The following is a 15,338-nucleotide window of genomic DNA, read 5'->3' as shown; positions in this document are numbered from 1 at the left end:
AATGACAGCATCTATAGCCAAAGCAAAAAGTTATTATTTTTGTATAGAACTTCAAACTCGGTATGTGAATAGCCAAAGGGATAGACTGTGTGAATTATTAAGCTATTACCTCATAGCTCCAAAGCTACCTTTCTGTATTCTGTTCGGTGATGCTGGGGCTATCTATAGATCTCTCTTTTGGGGAGTTGGCTCTCTGTTATGTTCTATAGTAGGGAACACTAGTGGGATATCAGAAGGCCTGGGGTAGGAAGCTGCTGTTCCTCCCAACTATTGCCCGAGCAGGGGCCCCTCACCCTGGCATTGATAGTGTCTGTCTATTTCAGCATTGACAGAACCACCCTCATGGCACTCTCCTGGCTGTATCTGCATGGCCAGGCAATGCCCCTTCCCCTGAGCTTTGTTTCCTCAGCCCTATGGGTAGTTGCTACTTCCAGCAATTACTGGTTCTTTTCGTGGTTACTTTTGTTCCTTCAACCCTCCCATACCTATGTGATCAGTTCTCCATATTAAATTCCCTCCGTTAAAATATCAGATGTGGTTTTTGGTTTCCTGACTGCACACTGATTAATAAAGCCTTAAAAAGGAAGCTCAAGATCATTTGACATCTCAATTACTATCACTTTTTCGAAACATTTATTACGATCCTCGACTGCAAAAAAAAGGAGAGGAATATTAAGAAAACGTAACATGGAATTACTGTTTTGCGAATGCCATCATCCAAACAGAAAAGGGAGAAATCCCTGTGAATGCCTGTTGAGAAACAAATTCATTTTATTAAAAGGTTTCCCTCTTTGTATTTGGAGGTTAAAGAAATGATAGAATTTATTGTTCCACCAAACAAACCATTTCACTTATTTTTGGTAAATTACACTAAATGTGGTTTAATTACTGTGTCCGGAATAGCATTTCACATCTGTGGCCCCAAAAGCTATTATCGCTATGGACATTTGGGGAAAAGAAATGGAGCCCTCTTATGGCCGATTTAAATGCTACAGCACCCTTCCAGTTCCACACTGATAGTGTTAATATCTGACCTAGATCACTGGATCTTTGGACAGAGATACCTCAGGGATCCCACCCTACCTCACCACTAAACTGACATGGAGTGTGTTGCCCAGAGAAATAATGTCTGTGCTTCTTGGCACTGTGCATATATGACATACAAACACTTATACACTGTGTAAACAAGGTCATTAAATGCCCGATTTTATAAGAAGGAAATAAAGGGAATAGGATAGGTCTGACTGCCTAGCCTATGATTTGAAAGAGATATTTTGATCCCTTACCTGGCAGAGGTGTTAATACAAGCCACAGTAATTTCCTTCTGAATTAGTTTCATACACAGGTAAGGCCCCAGGGTATCGTAGTAAGGGAAACTCAATAAATTCACCAAAAGATTGGCGTGCAAGGGGTATGTATTGAAATCCACACATTATTACCTTTTGTAGGCAAAGACAAGAGAATCCAGTGAAGTGGAATGTTACAGACCTCAAAGGACAAACTGGGGCACGAGAGGCATGGAAGGGGGGAGGCAATTAGGCTTGGGAGTTGGGTGCCACTGGGTTCTAATGCCATCTTAGCTCATTTCTAGCTGTGTGACGTAGGGCAGATTATTTAACCTCTCCGTTTCTCAGCTTCCTCATCTGTAAAATGGAAATAACCCCGTGTAGTTCAAGACAACATAGAGCGTAGTGGTTGAGACCAGCTGCCTGGCTTCAAATCCCAAGCCTGCCCCTTACTGTGTGACCTTAAGCAAGTTATTTAACATTTCTGTACTGTATTCATAAAATGGAATATAATAGTATTGTCCCGGCAGGGTTGTTTCGAAGATTAAATGATTTGATAGACATTAAGCACTTGGGCAGGTGTCTGGCTGGGTCTGCAATCATTGCCACTGTTGGAAGCACCTCATGATGCCTTGTGCATGGTGAACACACAGTCAATGTTAGCATTATTATTGGCTATCAATTATTGTTAACAATGTATTTGTTATCTTTTCCCTACCTACTTCTTTTTTTATTAGGTCAAGTTGTATGAAACTGCCATTTTTATAGGTCAAAAATACTTGAAGATAGCAATTCCTTGGTTTAACCTAATACAGAACAATGCTTGTCACCAGGTCACATGAAGGGTTATTGGCAAGGGCATAAGACCAAGGAAGAAAATAGAGCTTTCTGCCACATGCAGGCCACTGAGCCCTGGAACCCTTACCTGATGGAGTGTTTCCTGTTCCTGCCTGCAATTAACAAATCCCTTGAGTGGTTTCAGTGAGACTTTAGTCCTTCAGCTCTCCTTACACTAGCCTCAGAAAGGAAGAAGGTGGGAGGAGTGTATGGGAAAGGAGAAGTGATGGGTCTATATACCAACTAGGCAGGTAAGGGGAACAGAATCCATTCCAGGTAGTTCCATATGGTGCAGGAAAAAAATGAAAAGTAATGTAGGGGACACTGAAGCCACAAGAAGTCAGCAACAGCTGGGAGTGGCCACAGCCTCGGCTGCTGGGAAGATAGAGGGCAGAGGTGGCACTGCCAGAGACCACAGCCAGGGCCACCAGCAAGAGAAGCAGCCATGTGCGGCTGCCTAGCCACTTGCACACCCAAAGCTTAAAGGAAAGAGGGGGAATCTCTCTCCCTTCTGCCCCTCCATCTCCCAACAGTGCCTGTGTTGGCTGAATTAATCATACCTCGATTGGCAAAGGAGCCTGGTACATGTAGTGTGCAAGGACTGTCCTCTTGAATATACAGCAGAACAGGAAAGAAGAGAGGGATAGATGTGAGAGCAAAGAGGCAAATGCTTACGCAGAGAAGCACTAGCTGCGAGGAGAGAAAGGGAAGAATGGGAGGTGGCATGATCACGACATAAAATCCAGCTGCTGCCATTTTGTCTCTGGTCCTTCAAAGTCTCTGTAATCCAGCAGAACTGGAATCCTGACACTTGCCTACCCTGGCCAGGTAATTCCAAAGGAAAACTGGGAACCACAATTAACCTGTCTTTGGTGACTTCATAAAGTAGAGAAGGACACAACTATCCCCAGCAGGTGTGCTCTGGGATTCTTCCGGTCAACTTAAGACCATTCTAGCAGGCAAGTGAAGGGGACTCCCCTGCCATGTTCACAGCCTCAGCCCTTTAGTCTTGGGACCAGGGCCGATGACCAGAGAACAAAACCTCAAGAAGAGACTCCTCAGTTTACAAGTTATCTCATCTGAAACTACGGAAATCCGACAATGAAATGCAATGGGGTGTCCCAGATTGAGAATTTTCTTGGATTGTCTTGGAGAAAAAAGGGGGCATTAGGTGAGAAACTAGGTGATATGGTTTGTCTCTGTGTCCTCACCCAAATCTCATCTTGAATGATAGCTCCCATGATTCCCATGTGTTGTGGGAGGGAGCCGGTGGGAGGTAATTGAATCATGGGTCAGTTTTCCCCATACTGTTCTCGTGGTAGTGAATAAGACTCACGAGATCTGATGGTTTTATAAGGAGTTCCCCTTTCGCTTGATCCTCATTCTCTCTTGTCTGCTGCCATGTAAGAGGTGTCTTTCTCCTTCCACCACGATTATGAGGCCTCCCTGGCCACATGGAACTGTGGGTCCATTAAACCTCTTTCTCTTTATAAATTACCCAGCCTCGGGTATGTCTTTATCAGCAGCGTGAAGACAGATTAATAAACTAGATAAAGTCTTCATTTAGCTCACAGGATTTTACCCTTGCTAATTTCTTAGTTTTGACGAATGTATTATCAATATGTAAGACATTAACATTAGACAAAGCTGGGTGAAGATTATATGGGAACTGTCTGTACTATTTTCCCTCCTGTAAATCTGCATTTATTTCAAAATTTTGAAAAATTAAACTCCCTCCTCCAGAAAGGTTTCTTCCATTGCCTTTAGCAAGCAGCTCCAGGGATGGTGCGGTGTAATTGCTAACTTACTGAGGCATCACCGTCAGGGAGCAGTCGATCCCCTCCCCAAATCCCTGTTAACAGTCGGTGAACACATCCAGGCGACTGTCGGGAAGATCACATCTGGGACAGATTTCTGCAGACGTTTCACTACTTATAGAAAATACAAATGCATTAACACCAGCCTACTTACAATGAAAATTATTAACTCTTACGTGGTTAGTGCAAGCATTGTCGTTATTCTCATCAAAAGGCTTTTTGTCATGGCCCCTTGTGCTAAGGTTCTGAGCTGGGTGCTACTCAGGTTTAACAGACAAAGTTCATGCTCTAAAGAAGTTCTTAATTCAAAACTAGTCACGGTAACTGGGCACAGATATTTGGGGCTCATCTATAAATAAACAAATTTAAATTGACCCTCATCTTTAAAAATGGCGCGGTGGCTCACGCTTGTAATCCCAGCACTTTGGGAGGCCGAGGCGGGCGGATCACGAGGTCAGGAGATCAAGACCACGGTGAAACCCCGTCTCTACTAAAAATACAAAAAAAAATTAGCCGGGCGTGGTGGCAGGTGCCTGTAGTCCCAGCTACTCGGAGAGGCTGAGGCAGGAGAATGGCGTGAACCCGGGAGGCGGAGCTTGCAGTGAGCCGAGATTGCGCCACTGTACTCCAGCCTGGGCGACAGAGCGAGACTCCCATCTCAAAAAAAAAAGGCCTTAAATGACTTTTAGAAAAAGCAGAGTATAAATGTTTACATATGTACATATGTAACCAGTTTAGGAAGGAATTTGATTCATTGGCATATAAGTGTGAATTATTTTATTTTATTTTCCAGTTAACTGCTCTCACTGTTTTCTATTAAAGTCCCCATTTTTCCACTGGGTGGTGGCTACCCTTAAAGCATCTTAGTTCAATTCTATAAGTTTTTATTCATTTTCAGTAATTAAAACAGTCTCATCTGGTTATGAAGACCTATGCATTTTAAATTTTCAATGTTGCATTTGATTCAAAGCTGCTCCCCTTCCCTGCCTAGGTGGGTGTGTGGCTCATTTTTTTTCCCTCTGACATCTTTCCAACAGTTATTAATACTTCTCCGGCACTGGGCAGGGAGGCAAGCAGGGGAAAGTTTCCCTTTTTTTTTTTTTTTTTTTTTTTTGAGACAGAGTCTGGCTCTGTCCTCCAGGCTGGAGTGCAGTGGCACCATCTCGGCTCACTGCAAGCTCCGCCTCCCGGGTTCACGCCATTCTCCTGCCTCAGCCTCCCGAGTAGCTGGGACTACAGGCGCCCGCCACCACGCCCTGCTAATTTTTTTGTATTTTTAGTAGAGACAGGGTTTCACTATGTTGGCCAGGATGCTCTCGAACTCCTGACCTCGTGATCCGCCCACCTCGGCCTCCCAAAGTGCTGGGATTACAGGCTTGAGCCACCGCGCCCGGCCGGAAAGTTTCCCTTTGAGGCTGGTTGTGATGAAGTTATTTGCCCAGTGTTGTGGACTGAATGTTTGCCTCCTTCCCCAAAAATTCATATGTTAAAATCCTAACCCCCAATGTGATATTCTTTGAAGGCGGGGCCTTTAGGAGGTGGTTAGGTCATGAGGGTGGAGGGATTAATGCCCGTTTTTTTTTTTTTAAAGGCACTAGAGAACTCCCTCGCCCTCTGTCTTCCATGTGAGGACACAACAAAAAGATTCCAATCTGCAACCCGGAAGATCTTCACCAGGCCCCACCCATGTTGGCACCCTGATCTCAGACTTCCAGCCCCCATAACTCTGAGGTATAAATTTCTGTTGTTTATAAGCCACTCAGTCTATGACAATTTATTATAGTGGCCCGAACTAAGGGACTCCCTTTCTGTAAACTTGTGGCCACTAATCTAGCTTCTAGAATATAGTCTCCTCCATGGTTACTGATGGAAATTATAACAATCTCTAAGAACGGGATACTTGACTGTATCTACTTTTAATCCACAAGCGCTGTCCTCACAGCCACATTTTCCTGATAGAACATGCCTCTTTTGTTATCCCCCTGGCAATCCCCAGCAAGCCTGGTGGTATGGTTTGGCTCTGTGTCCCTACCCAAATCTCATGTTGAATTGTAATTCCCAAAGTGTTGGGGCAGGGACCTGGTGGGAGGTGATTGGATCATGGGGGTGGATTTCCCTATGCTGTTGTCATGATAGTGAGTGAGTTCTCATGAGATCTGATAATTTAAAAGTATGTGGCACTTCTCCCTTTGCTCTCTCTCTCTCTCTTTCCTGTCACCATGTGAAGAAGGTGCTTGCTTCCCCTTCGCCTACCACCATGATTGTAAGTTTCTTGAAGCCTCTCAGTCATGCTTCCCGTTAAGCCTGCAGAATTGTGGGTCAATTAAACTTGTTTTCTTCATAAATTACCCAGTCTCAGGTAGTTCTTTGTAGCAGTGTGAGAAGGGATTAATACACCTGGGGTCGCCAAACCCACACATTATCTGCTGCCCCAACCTGGGGCACAGGCTCATCACATCTTCTGGGCTTAGCAGAAACCAGAATCCTGAGAGAGTGGTTTTGCCCATTCTTTTCTGCCTGGTTGTGCCCTTCTCAAATAACACAGGGTAGGTCAGGAAATCTGGTGGTGGTCAGCCAGGGAAAGAAATGTCACTCACAGCTGGTAATTTGGGAAGTTGCCTTCTCTGGACTTTGGGAAGAGAAACCATTTATGTCCACCCTCCTATCCCCGGAGGGAAATAGAAGTGAAGGACTGACCTCTCTCTTTAGTGTGCCCTCCCCTACAAAAGAAGTTTGGCCTTGACCTCCCCCTTATATCTCTTGTTGGGCAGGACCCAACCTCAGCCAGCATCTCTCACTTCTGGAACTAGACAGTCTAACATCAAGAATTACCTCTTATTTGAACTTGGCCCTAGAAAAATGCAGAGGCTTTTCCCACCAGGACACTATCTCTATTCTGTGTAACCTCCAGGGCAGAAAAAGATCTCAGTAAGGACCTCCCACCAGAGTGCCATGCACACACACATAAATACATTCTTAAATGAAACAGCTGCCCCCTCAATAAGACTGACCTTTGTGTCTCCAAGGACCTATTATTTAAGATGTAATGTGGTGCTATAGATCTGTCCCACCTTCACACGTGTTTGAACTTTGTGTACTATTTATTCTTTAAAACAATCATGGCAGGGGATTGGGAAGGCAAAAATTAGTGGTGGTTGCTTCGAAGTTCCATCCATATAAAATCTGGAGGATGGGGGACGTTGCCTCCCCATGAATACTCTTGAAGGGGAGCTATCTTTATCAAAGGACAAAGTAATTAGCCAAACTCATCCAAAACCACAGCTTCATACTGGCCATCTGGAGTGTCCCTAGAGAACTTTCCTTCTGTCTCATTCAAGGGCCTCTTCCATTGATTATTTAACAACTGACACCTCCCCGCTTCTCTCTCGTGTGCTTAGACCCATGGAAAGGTCATTACCCCAGTGTTGCTTCTCTCTCTTTGTAATACTCTTTCTGGGGATTTAGCTGAAATAAAACATAACATTGAAGGCTGAGAGATAGAAAAGCTCTCTCTCATTCCATCCAGGAGCAATAAATGTTCACAACACTGAACACTTTGTTCCTATAAACATTTGCCGATGGCCTACCACATGCCAGGTATAAATTAAGTGTTGGGAGATGAAGATGAATAACTCATCATCCCTGCCTTCAGGAGCACACAGCCTGGCAGGGGATAAAAATAATTGTAAAGGCTCAGAGAAAGTATGCCTGATGTGTTCTAGGAGGGACTCACTTGTTATTCGTGGGTACCAAGGTAAAGCTAAGACAGGAAGTAATGTATGAGCTGGGGTCTGGAAGGGTGAGAAGTCAAGGGGGTGTGGTGAAGAGAAGCTTTGCTCCAGGCAACTAAAGCAATTAAACAAAGTCTGGAAAGCTAAGGGCTCTGGCGTTCTCAGCAGTAGGACTGTATTGTCTGGCTGAGCTAGAGCCAAGGGTGTGATTTCCCTGGTAACCATATCAATAGATCCTGAAGAATAACCTTACCACCTGTGTCCAGGCCATAGGAGAACTGGCTGAACACTGGAGGTTCTGGGAGCATAATTGCCCACATTGAACTTTTATTGGTGTTCATATTTGTATTAAGCAAGCACCTGCTCATATACCAGGAGGTTCAGTAAGTATGAGTAAACCTCACCTAATCCTTACAAGAAACTTTCAAGTTGGGACTATGAGTATATACCCCAATCTATAGATAAGAATACGGGTTTAGCAATGTAGATAATTGTGTCAAAATAATAAACTGAGCCAGTTTCGAACCCAGGTGAATATGACTCCTAATCTCATGTTCTTCCAAATCTCATATTCCTAACTACCTTTTCCGTGCAAGAGAAATTGTGAGACATGATCTTCCATTGAGGACTGGGTATGTAATTTCTTTCAATTTTATAGCATAAATCATATTTTGAAGGCCACGTGACTCTTGCTAATTAGGATCAGGTAATTTTGTCCAACATTGCACATGGGATTAATTATCCTGAGATGAAAAGAACTTCCACCCTCTACAACTGATTCAATACTGTTCCAAATGGTTGACCCAATCCTGGCTAAACTATTTGCTCTGCTAGCCCCTCTAAGAATTATTCATTCCTCAGGATAGGCATTACATGTGGATGGCTCCTTTTTCAAAAAGATCAGCCCTTCATCTTCCCTAAATCATGGGCCCATCGGTTCTCTGGAAAATTATTCCAAACTCCACAACATTTTTTTCTTTTATTAATTTTCTTTATTGTCTGTTTTCTTTTATATATATATATATATATATATATACTTTAAGTTTTAGGGTACATGTGCACAACGTGCAGGTTAGTTACATATGTATACATGTGCCATGTTGGCATGCTGCACCCAGTAACTGGTCATTTAACATTAGGTATATCTCCAAATGCTATCCCTCCCCCCTCTCCCCACCCCACAGCAGGCCTCAGTGTGTGATGTTCCCCTTCCTGTGTCCGTGTGTTCTCATTGTTCAATTCCCACCTATGAGTGAGAACATGCGGTGTTTGGTTTTTTGTCCTTGCGATAGTTTGCCGAGAATGATGGTTTCCAGCTTCATCCATGTCCCTACAAAGGACATGAACTCATCATTTTTTATGGCTGCATAGTATTCCATGGTGTATATGTGCCACATTTCCTTAATCCAGTCTATCATTGTTGGACATTTGGGTTGGTTCCAAGTCTTTGCTATTGTGAATAGTGCCGCAATAAACGTACGTGTGCATGTGTCTTTATAGCAGCATGATTTATAGTCCTTTGGGTATATACCCAGTAATGGGATTGCTGGGTCAAATGGTATTTCTAGTTCTAGATCCCTGAGGAATCACCACACTGACTTCCACAATGATTGAACTAGTTTACAGTCCCACCAACGGTGTAAAAGTGTTCCTATTCCTCCACATCCTCTCCAGCACCTGTTGTTTCCTGACTTTTTAATAATCGCCATTCTAACTAGTGTGAGATGGTATCTCATTGTGGTTTTGATTTGCATTTCTCTGATGGCCAGTGATGATGAGCATTTTTTCATGTGTTTTTTGGCTGCATAAATGTCTTCTTTTGAGAAGTGTCTGTTCATATCCTTGGCCCACTTTTTGATGGGGTCATTTGTTTTTTTCTTGTAAATTTGTTTGAGTTCATTGTAGATTCTGGATATTAGCCCTTTGTCAGATGAGTAGATTGCAAAGATTTTCTCCCATTCTGTAGGTTGCCTGTTCACTCTGATGGTGGTTTCTTTTGCTGTGCAGAAGCTCTTCAGTTTAATTAGATCCCATTTGTCAATTTTGGCTTTTGCACAACACTTTTTTTCTAATGACTATAGGAACAGATTGAATACGAGAGCTAAGCAGATTTTAAATATAAGTATGTTTTTTACTAAAGGCCTTTGTATCAGTTAAGAATTGTGTTAAGCTCCAAGTAAAAGAGGTCCCCCAAAACATAGGTTTAAACAAATCAAGAAACTTATTTTTCTCAGGTAATGAAGAATGTAGACATAGGAGGTCCAGGGTGGGAATGGTAGCTCACAATTCACCAGGGACTTGGACTCCTTTTACATTTCTGTTCAGTCATCTTTAAATGTTGTCTAGTGGCCTCAAGATGGCTGCCGGAGTTCTAGCCATCCTGTTCAAGTTCCAGACAAGAAGAATGAGAAGAGCAGTGGACAAAACAGTATGCCATGGGAGTCAACCCCTTTTTAAGGAGCTTCTCTAGGAAGTTCCTCTCAACAACTTCCACTTATATTTCACCAGCCAAAACTTGACTACTTCTATCTGCACAGGAGGTTGGGAAATTTAGAGGATTTTTCTTTGTTTCATTATTTTCACACATCAGGTAGATATATGGCTACTCTTTCCCCAAACAGGGTTCTATTAGGTGGGGAGAAAGTGAGAGGATAGACTGGCCTGGCTAGTTAAAATAAGGCTGCTTTCTGAATCAGATTCAGAGGAACTGGGCTCTCAGAGGCACAGAAGCAGGCTCTGCCAGGCCTCAGGCTTCTACGTCAGGTAGGAAAATAACTTTGGTCCTGTGTCACATCTTCAAGGTTGGAGAAGGAGCATCTCTCTTTAAGGAACAAGAAGACTACATTTTTTAATTTCAGGGAATGATCAGGAACTTATCCCAGGTCAGCAGTGAGTCTGGGAAGGAGACCTGGACATTCTTCAAAGGAGATTTTACCTTTTCCAGACTTCCTATTTCTATTCCTCTTGTATTCCTGTGCTCTGGTCCCTGCTGCAAATGAGCAATTGCACTTTTTTTTTTAACAGGTCAGGGTGTTTGGGAATATTGGTATAGAAGAACAGTTATGTCTGCCTCAAAGTTACCAGACAGAGCAGGTAATCCAATTTTTAAAGGCAGATGTATCCTAACCATCATCAAAGCTTCATTCACCTTTGAATTTAAAGTTTCGCCCTCAAACCATGATTTTTGTTATCCTGCTAAGATCTTACATGGAGTTGTTAGTTTAATTAAATTCAGCCATTTCAAGATGGAATACTTGACTGAACATAGGAGAAAGCTGAGAACTACAAAGACAAAAATGAATCCTGCCCTATCATCTTATTTAGAAAAACTTTTTCTTATATTCATTCCTTCATTTCATTCAACTATACTGATCAAGCAGCTCCATGTGCTAGGTTCAGGATACAGCACAGGTCTTGAAACCTGGTACATACCCACGAGGAATGTGCTCCCGATTGCATGAGAAACAGTGAGGAGCCAATTATAGTCCAGAGTAGCAAGGGTGATGATGTCTATGCATAGTCTTAGAAAATGGAAAGATGGGGCTACTGCCATACAGCAGAAAATCAGTTTGGAAGAAAGATCAGGGAAGGCTTGTTGGACATGGTGAAATCAGAGACCTAATTCATCAATTTTCAGGAGCATTGAGCCTGAACTTCAAAGTCAATCCTCTTTTAAAAGTAACAAAATCAAATCGCGTGCTCATGCACTTATCTGGAAAATAAAAACATAGATAACATTAGTACTCAAAAGCTAAGATCACAGGTAAATTCAATTTCAAAGCAAAAAATCAAAATGAACAATCAACACAGTGGTCCATTTCCTCTTATTAGCAGTTGAGGAAAGCTTAAAGTTGATGGTGTCACCTGGTACAGCAAGCAGTCACTTCAAAGTTAAACGCTAGGTGGTGTTCTTAGCACAGTTTGCTATCTTTGACGTCTTCTCAGAAACAGTGAGGGTTCACTCCTTTCCAGGAAAAATAAAGCAAAATGCTGAGTACCCCATCACAAAATTGATTTTATAAGAAGAAACAACACCTTTAATGGTATTCTTTTCTTACCATGAGCAACACATGTATCTTTTTTTTAACAGTAAATATTTTCCGGTAGATAGGCACATTATTCCTTGCAAAAATGAAATGGAACCACTAGAGGGACAAACTCTCCCAGGACCCAGTCAGCCACGCAGTTTTGTAAAGGCAGCAATAGCCTCTGGATACTGAAGCCAGGAGTTAGAGAACCGTATTCAAGCATCCCCCAAGCAACCTGAACCCATTACTCAACTTCATAGTCTCCAAGGAGAAGTTTGCAATTTAGGAGAAGTTGACAGAAAATGTTTTATACCCAAATCGCCAAAGCTGGGCCTTGTTACATGCCTGCCTCCTCCTCCACCAAGTAGAAAATGTTAGATTAGAAGATTAAGGGATACTGTGCAAAGCATGTTAAGCTCCTTGAATAAAAGGAATTAGGAGGATATCAGATGGTAGCAATAAGTTTCAAAGACGACAAAGGGAAGAGGGAAACCTTACCTTGTAAAGCCATTCTCCATAAAATAGGAAAAAATCAGATAGCACAAGGCAGACAAGAAAAAAAAGAAGGAAATAATTACAACACAAAGTATTTTAGGCCAATAATCAACCTACAGAGGGGAAGAATATAGATCTCTTTTATCTAAAAGGAATGAATAGTTTTTTTAATGTTGAAACTAGAAACCAACTAATACAACACTAGGCAGAGAATATAAAAGTGGAAAATGATTTAGTCCTGAAAATACTTTAGGCAAATAGTTCATTGATATTTGGTTTCCAAACACTGGTCAAAGAACCAGTCCTGACCCATGACAAAGTTTTCACTGGTCTGTGATGAAAAGCAGAAAATAAGGACATTATAAAAAGTCTTTCAGAAAGCTAATTTTTTTTTTTTTTTTAGATGGAGTTTCACTCTTGTTGCTCAGGCTGGAGTATAACGATGCAATCTCGGCTCACTGCAACCTCCGCCTCCTGGGTTCAAGCGATTCTCCTGCCTCAGCCTCCCGAGTAGCTGGGATTACAGGTGCCCACCACCAAGCCCAGCTAATTTTTTTATTTTTTATTTTTTTTTTTTATTTTTAGTAAAGATGGGGTTTCACTATGTTGGCCAGGCTCGTCTCGAACTCCTGACCTCAGGTGATCCGCCTGCCTCAGCTTCCCAAAGTGCTGGGATTACAGATGTGAGCCACCGTTCCCAGCCTAGAAATCTAAATTTGATAGATTTAAAGAACTTATTTTTATTCTCAGATTAGATCTTTTCTGCCTTTTTATGGTACAAGATTTTTTCTAAAGTTAAACAAAGAAAGAAAAGGCTTCTACTAGGAAGTGGTCATCATAGAAGTGTTTCTGTGTTATTTCATTCTGTTTTGTTATTAGTCCTTATTCCACAAACTCTAGTTTACCATCATTATGTATATTTTTGAAATGTTACTGGTCTGAGAAATCCAAAAGTCTGAGAACTACTGCATCAACGACTAATTTAAGAGAGAACTAGTCAGCAAGGTGTTATTCACTCACTTATTCAAGAGCCAATTACAGTCCAGAGTAGCAAGAGGGATGATGTCTAAATATTCATTGAGTCCTTCGGTGGTCCTGGGCTGCATTGGGCCAGGGTGGTGAGCATTAGCAAGGCTGGCATTGGTCCTCCTCACAGAACATGCCATATAGCAGGAACGTCTGGGGTGGTGAGCAGGTTGAGGCCTATTGTGATGTTAAGGATGATGGTATATTAAGCTTGAAATTGCACATGGGATAATTTTTCACAATGTGTGTAGAATTTTGCACTATATCTTTTTTAATCCACCTTGGATGAACAGTGTTTCTTTCCTGTGAAAACTGAGTAAGTGAATGTCTGTTTCTATCAAGCTACTTTAAAAATATATATTCATATCTCACTACGATAGTTGCCAGGACTCTTGGTTCAAGGCCCTGGGCTGGCTGTCTACATGCAGTGTGCCACAAAAGGCATCTTTGTAGAGATGGAGCCCCAAAGGTTGCAGAATGAATATCCCTTACCTATTCTGAAAAGGTGCAGCAGTAAGGTCTAGGTGCGGACAAGGGAAGTTATTTCTCACCCTGCCAAGGGAGGAGGAAGAGTCAGCTTAAGGGATCTATGGAGGCTCTTTTTTCCAAAGCAACCCTGCACAGGCATCCCTAGGGACAGCCAGCCAACTGGTTATGTTGCTTTTCAATGTGACATTTCTGGACTCTTGGGATCATTGGGTTATATTTGGAATGCATCATGGAGTCTAGGTCTCCCGTCTCCAGTCAAATCAGCAGGACAGTTTTAGATAGAAAAGATCGATAAAATCTGGCAGCACTTGCACTGGTTTCCATGGTGACATGCTGAGCACCTACTGGTCCTTAAAGACCAGCATCATGAATAGTTAAAATAAATTATTTCAGGTCCCTCTAGCCTATAATATAGGGATCCAAGATAAGAAAATTTTTAAAAGCCTGTTCTTCTGGAACATAATTGATAGCTATAGATACATACACAGGAAGGGACGTTAGAAAGAAATATCCAAGCATGATTTTGTTTATAGAAAAATAAAAACAAACAGAGATTGGCTGTAAGTATTTTTACATCCCAGAATTGTTTCAATGCATTACCTGGAGCCTTACTTGCTCAGCTCTTCAGGTCCTTTAGGGAAGTGTTCCAGAACAGGTACAATTTTATCATTTCTTTTATCAGGACTTGAGTTCTCATAACTATATACCTCTGTGCCTTACTTTACATTTTAAATTCACTTTAAGTTACTGTTTCTACAATAAACCCTCCATCCCCAGTAGGCTGAGGCACATTTGGCTCCTTTGAGGCGGTGTGGGCTGCCAGCACTGCGAATAGGGAGCGTCCTGCCTGCCTCACAACATCTGCACACTTGGTTCAGAGATGTCTTTCCTGTATCCCTCACCACCCTCTGACAGAACCCCATGGATCAGCTTTACAGGTCTCTATGTCCAAATCTGCAGGGGTCTCTCTCTTTCTAACACCTGACTAGTTAAATAAGATTCCCAGACTTAGCCCGTCTATCTCTGGCCACCTGATCTTCACAGTCCCCTTCTGGTTGGAATTTTCCATGGATGGATCTACCTTGAATTCCCCTCTTCCAATTACTCCTTCAACAAGCAATTCCTAGAGGCCATCCTTGTAGAGCAAGATGATGGACATCTTTGGATGTCTCTTTGGAGTCCACCCTTAAGATAGCCTCACCAGACACCAACTGGCCCTAAGGGATTTCTTCCTGCCTTCTTCCTCCCTTCTTCCTTTGTAAATTCAATGTTAGATTTCAAATCAAAATCCTCAGCTCATGATTCACTATTCTCATTGATCCACGCAAGGCTCAGTATGCATGTATCTATAGATTTCTTATATAACAAAGATTGATGTCTTGTATGAAAGTACCGTCAATGTACACAAATTGTGTGGCATCATACACTTCATTCTGTTCCTCATTTTTTCACTCAGGATTCTGGTTTCAAGTCTCTTCAAGTTGCTGCATATATATCAAGTCTGTTGTTTAATTGCTTAATAATACTCCCTAGCGCACATCCAGTACAAGTGCTTCTCCAGTCACCCAGTAAGAAACCACAGATTGCTGAGACTTCCCTGAAAAACAATGAACATCTTCATATATGCCC

This window comes from Symphalangus syndactylus, chromosome 10 (genome assembly GCF_028878055.3).
Source record: "Symphalangus syndactylus isolate Jambi chromosome 10, NHGRI_mSymSyn1-v2.1_pri, whole genome shotgun sequence".
NCBI lineage: Eukaryota > Metazoa > Chordata > Mammalia > Primates > Hylobatidae > Symphalangus > Symphalangus syndactylus.
Note: the sequence above shows the minus strand (reverse complement) of the source record.